The 9,859-nt window shown below is 42.2% G+C and overlaps 1 non-coding gene across 1 annotated transcript; it reads right to left on the bottom strand.

Annotated features, from left to right (window-relative positions):
- Positions 1 to 9,210: 9,210 nt before the first annotated feature.
- LOC119936580 lies at positions 9,211 to 9,348 on the bottom strand. The gene has a single exon (XR_005453805.1). It is a non-coding gene; the product is annotated as a small nucleolar RNA SNORA7 (small nucleolar RNA).
- Between the last annotated feature and the right edge of the window lie 511 nt (positions 9,349 to 9,859).

The following is a 9,859-nucleotide window of genomic DNA, read 5'->3' as shown; positions in this document are numbered from 1 at the left end:
TTACCAGGTTCATGTTTCAGGGATTTGCACAAATTAATGGAGACTTTGGAGCTAAGACTCAGTAAAGGGAGTAATGGAATAATAATGATGATACCAATGATGGTATTTGTAAAGCACTATTCTAAGCACTACCATAGATAAAAGGTAATCAGGGAAGAGATAGTAAAGCAGGTATAATGCCAGCATGCCAAATTACATGAACAGGAGGAGAAATAGTGTGATTATTAGCCAGGCAAGCTTTTGGCATGCCACCTTTTGATCTTATTGTTAAGGATCACAGTAAGCCATTACTACCCCTTTAAATCCACCAAACCAGCTCCCTTCCAATCTAAGAATATTATAATAATGATGGTATTTGCCAAGTGCTGTTCTAAGCACTAGGGTAGATACAAGGTAATCAGATTGTCCCACATGGGACTTGCAGTTGTAATCCCCATTGTACAGATGAGGTCACTGAGGCAGAGAAGTTAAGTGACTTACACAAAATCACACAGCTGACAAGTGGCGGAGCCTGAATTAGAACCCATGACCTCTGATTCTCAAGCCAGTGCTCTTTCCACTAAGCCACACTACTTCTCTGCATGGAAATGTTATTTAAGTTCCTGTCTACCCCATTAGACTTGAAGTTCCTTGAGGGCAGGGATCATATCTTCTATCTATTTTGTACTCTCTTACACACAAAGTACACACTAAGTACAGTATACATACTGTACACACTAAGTACAGTACTCTGCACATAGTAAACAATAAATGCTACTCTTGATGATGATGATGAAGTCCTGCTAAAAACCCACCTTCTTTGATGATGATGGTATTTGTTAGTGCTTACTATGTATCAAGCAAAATTTCCTGCCTAACCCCCCACCTTCCTCCTCAGATCACCTCATCAGCCACCTTTGTGCTCACTTGACTATTTTGTCATGAGTAATTTATTTTCTTATAATAATTGATAATTATCACTATGATATTGATTAAGCACTGTATCTCTCTGTCTCACATGGGGTTCACAGTCTAAGAAGGAAGAACAGTTAATGAGTCTCCATGTTACAATTGAAGAAACTGAGGCACAGAAAAGTGACTTGTCCAGGGTCACACACAGCAAGTAAGTGGGGGAACCAGTATTAGAACCCAGGTCCTCTGATTCCCAAGCCTGTGCTCTTTCCACTAGGTCAAAGCTGCTTTCCTTCTCTACTTATTTATCTCTTATTTAATTTTACATTTATGTAGCCATTACTTTGTTTCACTGATACATAGCTACATATTTTTCAACGGTATTTGTTAAGTGCTTACCACGTGCCAGGCACTGTACTAAGTTCTGAGGTAGATGCAAGCTAATCAGTTTGGACACAGTCCATGTCCCACCTGGGGCTTACTGACTTAATTGCCTATTTGCAGATAAGGTAACTGAGGCTCAGAGAAGTGAATTGCCAGAGATCACACAGCAGACAAGTGGCGGAGCAGGGATTAGAACCCAGATCCTTCTGATTCCCAGGCCTGTGCTTTATCCACTTAGACCACACTGCTACATTTGATCTATGCTCTTTTATCTAATGTACTTTTGGAAATGTGTGTCTTTTGATGAGTCTTATCTGTGTAGTGTGTTCTCAAGGACTTAGTTCGGGGCCAAGCATAAAATACATATAAATAAAAACCGAGTATGGTCATCATGATGATCACAATGACATTCCATTCCATCATGAAGTTTACAATCCAGTGGAGAAGACAAACACATTTAATACCTTTGGATCTGTTCCCACTGAGCACTTGATATTCCCCCCCACCCTCAACCCCAAGGGACTGATTTACATATCTGTAATTTATTTATTTATATTAATGCCCATTTACCCCTCAAGACTGTAAACGCCTTGTGGGCGAGAAACTAGTCTGCCAAATACACTGTATTGTATTCTCCCAAGCACTTAGTACAATGTTCTGCACACAGTAAGTATTCCATAAATACCATGGATTAATTGCCTGATTGAAGTACCGTTAAAATGATGCCCATTACTGATATGAGTGTATATAGTAGTTCCCTGCACTTGAAGAAGATTCCACTGTTGGTGAAAATTACCTCTGGTTGCATGTACTAGACCAAAAAGGCCTAAGTGGAACTGTGGCCCCAGGTGTATCAAGCACACAAAAGGTTATACAATGTTGTCATGTTTGATGTTTGTGGTGCTTTGCACTGTTTTTGCTTTAACCAACCTGAATTTTTTTATGGTTTTGGCTAGCCTTTACTATATGGCAGACACTACACTAAGCACTGGGGCATATTTAAACTGAATGGGTTTGTCCCAGTCCCACTCCCATGTGGAGTTCACAGTCTTAATCCCCATTTTAGTGATGAGGTAACTGAGGCCCAGAGAAGTGAAGTGAATTGCCCAAGGTCGCACAGCAGACAAGAGGTGGAGCTGGGTTTAAAATCCAGGTCCTCCTGACTCCCAAGTCCATGATCTAACCAGATGTCCATACTGCTTCTCTTATTTTGTATTATCCACCCCAGGGCTTAGTACTTTGGCTTGGTATATAGTACAGAGGTGCTTAACAAATACCAGAATCATTATCATTATTGTTATTTATTTTCTTTTGTTAGTATGTTTGGTTTTTTTCTCTGTCTCCCCCTTTTAGACTGTGAGCCCACTGTTGGGTAGGGACTGTCTCTATATGTTGCCAAATTGTACTTCCCAAGCGCTTAGTACAGTGCTCTGCACACAGTAAGCGCTCAATAAATACGATTGATGATGATCATTATTGTTATCATTTTATTATCATTAATATTAGCAATAATAAAAATAATGTGGCTGTTTTATAAAAAGCTGTTTCTTTGTCCATCAATAAAATCATTGAGGCAACAATTCATCATTGATATTTATTGAGCTCTTACTGTGAGCAAAGCACTATATTAAATGTTCGGGTTCAATAGTGTAGTTCAGTGCTCAAATGCTTAGTAATAATAATAATAATGATGATGGTATATGGCATTTTTTAAGCACATACTATGTGCCAAGCATTGTTCTAAGCTCTGGGGTAGATACAAGGTAATCAGGTTGTTCCACGTGAGCTCACAGACTTAATCCCAATTTTACAGATAAGGTCACTGAGGCACAGAGAAGTTAAATGACTTACCTGAAGTTGCACAGCTGATAAGTGGCAGAGCTGGAATTTGAACCCATGACCTCTGACTCCCAAACCCAAGCTTTTTCCACTAAGCCATGTTGCTTCTTAGTACACTGCTCAAGTGCTTAATACAGTGTTTTGCACACAGTAAGTACTAAGTAAATACAATTGAATGAATGGAGTAGGTAGGCAGGATCTCTGCCCTCAGGGAAGTTCAACAGGCCTATACCAGAGTGGTGGAAAGGAAGAAGTCGATCCCTGAAATATTCCAGTCCAGCAGGACCAAGGAGGTAACTGCAGTCAGGAGGAAATGCTAGAGAGAATAAGAAGTTGAGGCTGGAGACATAAATTTGCGAATTACCTGCTTACAGTGGGAAGTTGAAACCATGTGAACTGACGAGAGTGAGTGCAAAGTGAAACAGAGAACTTAGAACTGAGCCCTTCAGGACTCTTGCTAGGGCTGGAAAAATTGTGCAGGTCTGTCTAGAGATGGAATTGGCCTGGGATATTTATATAATTGCAATCTTGAAGTCAGTTCTGAATGTACAATATAGCATTTTAAAGTAGGTCAGCATTTTGAAGTGCACCAGCTTAGCAGTATGCTTTCAAGAAGACAAAATTTTTAAAGCAAGTCCATGCCAAAAAACAACTGGAGTTTCCAAAATCAGTTATCATTGTAGGAGTCTGCTATCACCAATAAAGTTGGGAAGAGGTACGTTTAAGAGTCTACATAGAAACACAAACACACAGAATTATACTACTGAATGGAATGATATTTTTTTATCAGCATGTCAGGTTGTTTTTTGAAAGCTTAAGTGTCTATCTGCTAGATGGTTCTAAAAACTTTGAATCTCTTGGTGTAGTTCCAGTCATAACATTTAGAACTTTATTTCAAACCCGTAATAGCAAGCTTAAGTAATGTCTAAATATTTTTTTTCAAACCACAATATCCTATTTTCAGCGATGAACTATAAACCATCTTACCCTGGTTCTGCTGCTTTCTACAATGGAATAGACCTTCTGTGGAACTCTTGTGGGCTACTTAGAACCTTGCCAGGTGCAGTGAGGTTTAAAGACCAACTAGAAAAAAGGAATAAGATTTGAATTCTTGCCTTTCAGGGCCTCTCTCTACCCTGAAACTGATTTGAGTGCAGGCATTTATAATAATTTCACTTTGGACATGAATTACTTGGTAACTTTTTAAAATATCTTATGTTATCTCTGATATTCGATAATATGCAATTAAAGAAACATGATTTGTGTTAGTGTGCAGCTTGAGGAATCCAAATGCCAAATGCCATTTCAACTATTTGGCTTGTGATGCTTTGTACTTTCCACATTTGATGTGTTTGTTACTCTTGGACAGAGGTATTGACAGTAGGTTAGAGAAACATCTGCTCCAAGTTTACGTTAATTTGTTTGGCTTGTTGTCTGACTTTCTTTCCCAAATTAGAATGATGAAAAAAGAAGATTTACAGTTCTAAAATATGTAAACTCTAAAAAAACTCACAGATGTACGGAAGACTTTGTGTTTTATTGGAATGGAAATGTACTAACAGGGAGACATGACAGACAGTTCTTTTTGCTCCGGATCTGAACAATAGGCAGATTTTGGTTATTTCTACTCAATCATTAGCAAATACCAGATTACAGGCAAATAAGAGAGAATACCTCACAGGTCGGGCATATCAACAGAAGGAAATGTTGGGGGGATGAATGAGGGAAATTTAATTTAATTTTTCTCTAGTTTTCTTGAATTGTTCTCTCTAGAATTTTGTTGCATACTGACATAGATTTCCATTCCTCATACTTCTTTCTAAAACAGGGAAGCCTTCCCTGTGTAAGATCCCACCCCCTAACCCTATCCATCCTCCTACCAGTGATGCCTATTCATTTAATTCCACCTCCTGAGCTCTTAGTTACAGACCCCAGCCCCACCCACAGCACTTACATATTTATTTTTATACCCAGTTGCTTCCCCTTCCTGTAATTCATTTTAATATCTGCCTCCCTCAGTAGACTTGAAGGCAGAGATCGGTTCCACCAACTCAAATTGTGTTTTAGATTGTGAGATCAATCAGAGGCAGGGATCATGTGTAATTCACAACTGTGTATTTTCTCCCAGTGCTTAGTACAATGCTTTGCACACAGTAAGCATTTAATAAATACTATTACTATTACTATCAATCAATCAATCAATTGTATTTATTGAGCGCTTACTGTGTGCAGAGCACTGTGCTAAGCACTTGGGAAGTACAAGTTGGCAACATATAGAGACAGTCCCTACTCAACAGTGGGCTCACAGTCTAGAAGGGGGAGACAGAGAACAAAACCAAACATATCAACAAAATAAAATAGAATAGATATGTACAAGTAAAATAAATAAATAAATAGAGTAATAAATATGTACAAACGTATATACAGGTGCTGTGGGGAAGGGAAGGAGGTAAGATGAGGGGGACGAGGGGGAGAGGAAGGAAGGGGCTCAGTCTGGGAAGGCCTCCTGGAGGAGGTGAGCTCTCAGTAGGGCCTTGAAGGGAGGAAGAGAGCTAGCTTGGCGGATTTGCGGAGGGAGGGCATTCCAGGTCAGGGGGATGACGTGGGCTGGGGGTCGACAGCGGGACAGGCGAGAATGAGGCACGGTGAGGAGATTAGCGGCGGAGGAGCGGAGGGTGCAGGCTGGGCTGTAGAAGGAGAGAAGGGAGGTGAGGTAGGAGGGGGCGAGGTGATGGAGAGCCTTGAAGCCGAGGGTGAGGAGTTTCTGCCTGATGTGCAGATTGATTGGTAGCCACTGGAGATTTTTGAGGAGGGGAGTAACATGCCCAGAGTGTTTCTGGACAAAGACAATCCGGGCAGCGGCGTGAAGTATGGATTGAAGTGGGGAGAGACACGAGGATGGGAGATCAGAGAGGAGGTTGATGCAGTAGTCCAGACAGGATAGGATGAGAGCTTGAACGAACAGGGTAGTGGTTTGGATGGAGAGGAAAGGGCGGATCTTGGCAATGTTGCGGAGCTGTGACCGGCAGGTTTTGGTGATGGCTTGGATGTGAGGGGTGAATGAGAGAACGGAGTCGAGGATGACACCAAGGTTGCGGGCTTGTGAGACGGGAAGGATGGTAGTGCTGTCAACTGTATTCTACTCTCCCAAGCTCTGCACACAGCAATTGCTTAATAAATGCCATTGACAGAATTAATTGATAACATCTAAAAGCATCTGTTTTTAATAGCAGTCCTAAACACAATAACCCTTGGTCATCAGGTTGTATTTTGCCAAGTAGCTCTTATTGTCTAAAAATAATAACAGCTCACCATGATGCAACTGAAGTAAAATGACTGCTTCAGCCTCCTCTCAGACTTCCCTGCCTCTAGCCTCTCCCCCTCTCCATTCCATAGTTTGGGTTCCAGGAAGGATTATCACCATTTTGAACTATGACCTGTTTATCCATTTAGGCCTTCCAAGATGAGTGGATAAGCTATTGCAATATCTCACCACCCCATCCATTATCCAGGTGATTTAAATTTTGTGTGCTGCTGGCCTTGTGACAGGAGGATGGAGCTGGGGAAGAGGAGGTGGAACAGTCCAGGGATCCCATGTTCTTTTCGTGGTGGATAGAACACAGGCCTGAGAGTCAGAAGGTCAAGGGTTCTAATTCCTGCTCTGTTATTTCTCTGCTGTGTGACCTCAGACAAGTCACTTCACTTCTCTGAGCCTCAGTTACCTCATCTGTAAAAGGGGGATTGAGACTATAAGCCATATGTGGGACAGGGACTGTCCAGCCCGATTAGCCTGTATCCACCCCAGCACTTGGTACAGTGCCCAACACAGAGTGAGTGCTCAACAATTACCAAAACTATTATTATTATTAGTTCTCCTGCAGTGGTCTCTCTGTCTCATCCACCTTTACCACCCTTCCCGGAGTTCTCCCCCCAACACCCCACTTCCTCCTCCTCCTCCTCTGTGTCCCCTGGAGATTAGGGTTTATGGAGGGGGAAAGTCCCACATGGGCATGACCTCTCCCAAGGAGTAGGGACAGATATGCCTTGGATTTCCTCCCCCATCCTAAATATTGTGAGGCAGCATTACCCTCAGGTGGGAGACAGTGGCAGTGACATAAGTCATGATGCTATCCCAAGGAGCCGGGAAATGGTGTAATGAGGCTCAGGGGGACGAGGGAAGCGGAAACAGGTATGACACTCCTCCGAGGAACTAGGATGCAGTGGTATGAGGATTGTGGGGACAGCAGAGGTGAAAGAAACAACCCTCCCTGAGGAGCCAAGATGCGGCATTGTGAGTCTGGGAGGAGATGAATGTGGTCAGGCAATGGAATTGGGGACAGGGAAGGATACCGATTTTGATTTTTCAGAAACATTCTCCTTGTCTCTCTCTCTCAGTGTCTGTGTCTCAGTAAGATTTCACTGCAACAGAAGATTGTGGAGATCTCCCGATCGACCTGGGAGATATGCAAGACCCTAATGGAGGACTCGGCTCATGAGTGTGTCATGAATCAACCCCTTCAAATGGGTGTGAGGCAATCAGATAGGGGCTCCCAGGGACAGCCATAATTGAATCAAACAGACTTTGGCAATCCTCATGAGTATCATACTTCACTATATATATACCATACTATACTATACTATACTATACTAAACGTCACTAAACTTCACTATACTATACTAATATGCCCATACTTCACTATGCTGCCCAGATCACTTTTCTAAAATTTTTGCTTTGTGCATGTCTCCCACTCCTCCAAATCCTCCAACAGTCATCCATCCTCTCTGCATTGAGCAGATTCTCTTCACCATTGGCTTTAAAACACTCAATCAGCTCTCTTCCCCCTTCTTATCTTTGTTACCCTCCTATTACAACCAGGTTCACACACTAACTGTTCTCACACCAACCTATTCACTGCCTCAATCTCAATCCTCTCTCACCGTCAACCTCTTGCTCACCCCTCCTTTCTGCCCGGAATTCCCTACCCCCATCACATCCACCAGACCATTCCTTTCACCTCAGCAAACTCTAAATGAATACTATTGATTTATTGACTGGTAGATAGTAAAGCCCCTATGAAATCATATATCCCCTGAAGGCCTCCCTGATTCATCTCTCCTTTATGGGCATGGAACACATCTGCATAATCTATTGTGCTGTAAAAAAATAATAATAATGGCATTTATTAAGCTCTTACTATATGCAAAGCACTGTTCTAAGTGCTGGGGAGGTTACAAGGTGATCAGGTTGTTCCACAGGGGGCTCACAGTCTTAATCCCCATTTTACAGATGAGGTAACTGAGGCACAGAGAAGTTAACTGACTTGCCCAAAGTCACACAGCTGATAAGTGGCAGAGCTGGAATTTGAACCCATGACCTCTGACTCCAAAGCCTGTGCTCTTTCCACTGAGCCACACTGCCCTCCATGCTGCCCTCCAAGTATTCTCCAAGTATTCTCCTAAGTGTTCAGTGCAGTGCTCTGCACATAGTAAGCGCTCAGTAAATACTCGGAAACTACTCGATGGCATGACAAGACTATTACATGTACTAGTACTTTTACTATTACTACTAGTAATAGTAATAGTAATAGTAGTAATAGTACTACTACTACTTGTACTAGCACTAGTATTGCTTTCACTACTACTACTACTTCTACTACTAGTACTACTACATCTGCTACTACTTTTACAACTACTGCTACTACTACATCTACTACTACTATTACTACTAGAAGGTATGCTGAGTCAAATGATTTTCAAACTCCCCATGTCCTTCTGACTTTCTCAGGCCTTTCTGCCTGTTTCCCAGCCACACTGGACTAACCCCTAATCTCCCCACCTTTCCACTGCCACAGGCAAGCTCCTAGGTTTTCCATCCCTGTACTTGTCTTATGCCATTGAGTCGTTTCCGACCCATAGCAACACCACGGAACCATCCCTCCCAGAACGCCCTGCTCTCCATCTGAAATCATTCTGGTAGTTTATCCATAGAGTTTTCCTGGTGAAAATATGGAAGTTTACTGCCTTCCATGCAGTAAACCTGAGTCTCCGCCCTTGACTGTCTCCCTTGCTGCTGCTGCCCAGCATGGGTGATCTTTGACTTGTAGCAGATTGCCTTCCACTCGCTAGCCACTGGCCAAGCTAGGGATGGAATTGGTATGCCTCTGCTTGACTCTCCCTCCCATAGCCAAGACTGGTAGAGTATTGGAAACTCTCCAGATGTGACCCTGAAAGATCAGCCCTGGACTAATCTCATATTTCATTTTGGGGTATAGGGAGCAAAAGTTAGACACGCATCCTCTGTCCCTCAACCCCTTTCACTAATCTTGTGTCCCTGGAGAATCATCTGAGCCAATTAAAATGTTTCGGGGGTAGAGAATTAGGCTGGGCCATGTTGCCATTTTATACATCTAGAAGGGCTGGCAAAATGACATGGTCTAAATTTGCTTTTATGCTTAAAGTAAAAATGCCAGCTGAGCCAAGGAACTCCTATAAAAGCTATGGAAGACCTAGCCGAAAGTCTGAATTCTTCTTATTAATCCTTGTTCTGGCTCAATGGAAGCACCACACTGATAGGGACAACAAATCAAAAAATCAATTTTCGTGATTATACAAATATGGAAGAAAAATACTTCATTGAAACAGAAACATTGGGATAATGGGAGAGTGAAGAACACTCGCTTCAGGCTTTCAAAAGAAACAGTTACAGATTCATTTAAAACCAGAGTTTATAGTGCATTTTTCATTC

The sequence above is a fragment of the Tachyglossus aculeatus genome, chromosome 1, assembly GCF_015852505.1.
Source record: "Tachyglossus aculeatus isolate mTacAcu1 chromosome 1, mTacAcu1.pri, whole genome shotgun sequence".
Classification (NCBI taxonomy): Eukaryota; Metazoa; Chordata; class Mammalia; order Monotremata; family Tachyglossidae; genus Tachyglossus; species Tachyglossus aculeatus.
This window is presented reverse-complemented; position numbering and strand designations above follow the sequence as displayed.